Raw genomic sequence first — 4,136 nt, forward strand, 5'->3', positions numbered from 1 at the left:
AAAAAAATTGGCCATTTTTCGCACTGTAAATCCAGCAACACTGCTGCCATCTATGGCTGACACACCAGATCTTGTACATGACTGCCTGCAAACATTGGAAGCTGTTTATTCTTCAAGGCCAAATCTGAGAGACAAACAATTGATAAAAGAGTTTCAAGCAAAGAAGGGGGAGCACGGGTGGCTGGTAGCAAGGGATGGCCGCATTATCATCCCAGCTGCCTGGGTTCATGTGGTAGTAAAGAGCACTCATCATGGTACCCACTACGGACCCAGGGCCCTGGTAAGATGGATCAGTTACTATGTAACTAGAGTGGGATTAAGAGAGGCTGCCAAGGAGGTATCAGAGACATGTGAGGTCTGCCAGAGAAATAACCCATAAGGAGGGAGAAGAAAAACTTCAGGACATCAGAGAATAGGCAATGGGCCAGGAGAAGAATAGCAGGTGGATTTTACTGAGTTGCCCCGGCAACAAGAGATAAAATATCTCCTTGTCTTTGTGGACACTTTCTCTAATTGGGTTGAGTGCTTCCCATGTCGGACTGCCCAAGCCCGGGAGGTAGTCAAGACACTCCTACGAGAAATCATACCTCGCTTCGGACTTCCAAAAGGAATAGGGTCAGACAATGGCCCACATTTCATTGCACAAATTACTCAGAAGGTTTCTGAGTTCCTGGGAATCAGCTGGCATTTACACACCCCTTGGAGACCTCAGTCCAGTGGAAAGGTGGAACGTATGAATCAGACCTTAAAAAGACACCTTGCAAAGATTTGCCAAGAAGCTCGACTCAAATGGCCAGAGGCCCTACCCTTGGCCCTGTTACGAGTAAGGGTCGCACCACATTCTAAATTGGGATTAAGCCCGTTTGAAATAATGTATGGTAAGCCTTACCCTCTGAGTCTGCCCATGGGTACTGAACAACAGTTACATGTTTTAGGAGAGGGAATGATTAGAGAATATGTATGGTCCTTGGTTTCTGTTTTGTCTTCCATCCATCAGCAGGTACGGGACGTGCTGCAGACACAGGACCAGTATCCTGCCCTGGGAAATCGATTATTACCTGGGAGTTACGTCCTTGTGAAAGATTGGAACGAGGAACCACTTCGAGCCAGATGGAAAGGCCCATATAGGGTACTTCTAACGACCCCGACGGCCGCAAAGCTCGAAGGAATCAAGACTTGGATACATTCCAGTCGCCTAAAGCCGGTGGCTGGACCAGAACAAGAAGGAATCCCTGCAGACTCCGGGACCGGAGACAGAGAACAGTGGAAGGTGGAGCCAATAAGAGACTTGAAATTCCTATTCAAAAGAAAGGAACTTTGAATAATTTGACAATCTTTGATTAAGTTTTATAAGCCTTATTATGAAATTGTTCAAGGTTTTATTGTGGGGCACCCTGATCTGTCCACTCCTACTTATAGGAGGGGAAACCCTTTTACAACAAAAATTTGACCCTCAGGAAAATGTCTGGATTTATCTGGCCCGGGAAATTTTAAATAGAACGGACTTCTGCTTAGCGGGAGGGATCAATGCTCACCTGGTTTTTACCTCATGCTTAATCGCAGTACCAACCCCTTTAAAAATTTTACAAAATTATACTATGCTGAAGAATGTAGAGAAGAAAAGTACATATCAGAATATATATAAGTGGGGGACTATTGTAAAAGAGAAGAATAGAGACATGTTTTCCGTACGGGTTCAGGCAACAGCTAATGCTTCTGAATGTTTCCTAATAGTTAATTGTACTAATAATTGCTTCAAATTGAACCAAGGTAGAAGAATCCTTTGTAACAAGAGATTATCGCGTGTTGCTGTATACAATGTTCACCTGTCGTCTTATCTATCTTCAGACCTAAGGTGAATCAAATGATTTTACAAATGAAGAAAGCTGAGAATACTAGGTTTGTGTTGAAACAAATTGAGTGGAGCAATTATAATAAAAATAATTAAAAATGCTCCAGAGGGGGAAAATGTTAGGTTTGACCTAGAAACCACTACACATAGCCCAAGCAAAAGTCTCTGTTCTGTAACTAATGCTCAATTGCAATGATAAGGAGAAGACAGTCTTAGATAAAGGAGACTTGAAAACAAAAACAGAATTAGTGGAGTAGGGCAAAGAGCTGATTTAAATATTAAGATTCACACCCCTAGGTGGGGAGAAAGTATGCTAATGAAACATACTTGTATGGAAATGAGATACATAGCTAAAACACAGGTATAGAGACATGCTCAGTAAAGAACTCCTTGTGTCACTCCCTTATAACCAATTAGCAAACAAGAATGCTTATGAAGGTCCAATACTCCTGTATAAAAGATGCTCATAATTAAGACTCTGTGTGCTTGTTACGTGAAATTATTCCGCTTGCACCTTGTATTGCTAGCAATAAATCTTTATACTTTCACCCCTGGTATCTTTATTGGCTTTTGCATACCGGGCACGATCCCAGACTTGAGCTGGGGCTCAACAATAACAGCCCAGAAACTTTCACATTCACAGAAAAAAGCAGCTCAGTAACAGCCACAGTCAAATTCACAATTCAAGCTACACTTTAGTAACAGCACAAGTGCTCACACATACTTATTATCTATCTATCTATCTATCTAGAGATTGATATATACATATCTATATCGATACTGATATAGATATAGATGTAGATGTAGATATAGATAACTATATAGATATAGATATCTTATATATAGATATTTATATATAATTTATATATATAGATATATATACATAGATGTATATCACTGGGTTTTTATGATCTATCTATCTATCTATCTATCTATCTATCATAAAAACCCAGTGCCAGTCACAGCAGTGGTCACAATGACAACATGAACAATCGCAACAACAGACACAGTGACTGGTCTCATACCCTGACAAGCCACAGGGTCATTCCTCCATAACCACCACAGTAGGAAATTAAACCTCCTCACTCGTGCCAGCTGTGGCATCGCCCACCAGAGAACAGTGAATAAGAGGGGCAGGCATCATCCCCTGTGGTTCTGCAGAGCACACGCTCCTTTTACTCTACCAGGGACACCCCAAGACCTCATCACAGCTCACTGTAAGCCAGCTGGTATCGTTGATCACAGCCAGTTCTCTCCCTGTTAAGAGCATTCAGCATGCTTCAGTGGCAGAGACCTTCCTAGCACAACAGTGGTCCTAGGTTTAGGGACACAGGGAGATGCACTGAACCCCACTAGTAGAAAAAAAAGAAAGGAGCACCAGTCTGGGTAAGGGATCTGCTCAGGATAAGCAAGTAAAAGATATGTGGAGGTCAGAAGAGAATCCAGTAGCTCACGCCTGCAGTCCCTCTTCCCTTCCTCTTGAACACTAGTCTCTTCCCAGATCTAGGAGTAAAACCCAGATTCCCCACTTCCCTGCTCTAACCAACTAGACCCCAGTCAATACCCAGAACTCGGCCTAAAAGCCAGGACTTCTGACTTCTAGCTCTGCTCCCACATGGTCTAACCAAGTAGACCCCACTTCTCTCCCTAATCTGGGGATTAAATCGAGTTGTGCGAGCTCCCAGCTCCACTCTAATTTACTGACCTCTCTGGCTTTCCCAGAGCTGGATACAGAACCTGGGTGTCTTGAACTCAGGATAAAAATGTAGGTTTGAAGTAAGGTCTTGCTCTTTACCATCTGGTAGTTAAAGCCCTCTCCAGCTGTTCAGAAGGAATCAGGCTGTTTTGCCAAAGCATCAAAACAAAGCAGAAACTTTAAAGACACACTAGACTCCCTGTGGAGACAGTCCCCAGAGGACTTGCATCTCTGCACTCAGAGACCTTTGCTAAAGGAAACATTAATCAGAATATCTCCAAAATTAGAGCATGAGGTGGGAGAGGACTGGGAGCCAGGAGTTCTGAGTTTTGTGCAGGGTTCTGGGAAACAAGTGAGGTCTAGTATGAATAAGAGAGTGGGGACAGTGGAGGCTGGGAGTAAGGATTTCTGAATTCTATCCCTAGGGAAGTAAGCGGGGTATGATAGGGTGTAGTGTGCTAGAGCATAGGGAAAGTGCTGTGAGCCAGGAGTCCTAGGAACATCCATAACCTGGAAGGGGAGGGGAGGGGAGGGGAGGGGTTGTAGTGGTTAAGGTAGCTGCCCTCCATCACTCTTGTCTGTTCAGTG

This window comes from Alligator sinensis, unplaced genomic scaffold (genome assembly GCF_000455745.1).
Source record: "Alligator sinensis unplaced genomic scaffold, ASM45574v1 scaffold842_1, whole genome shotgun sequence".
In the NCBI taxonomy this organism is placed as follows: Eukaryota; Metazoa; Chordata; order Crocodylia; family Alligatoridae; genus Alligator; species Alligator sinensis.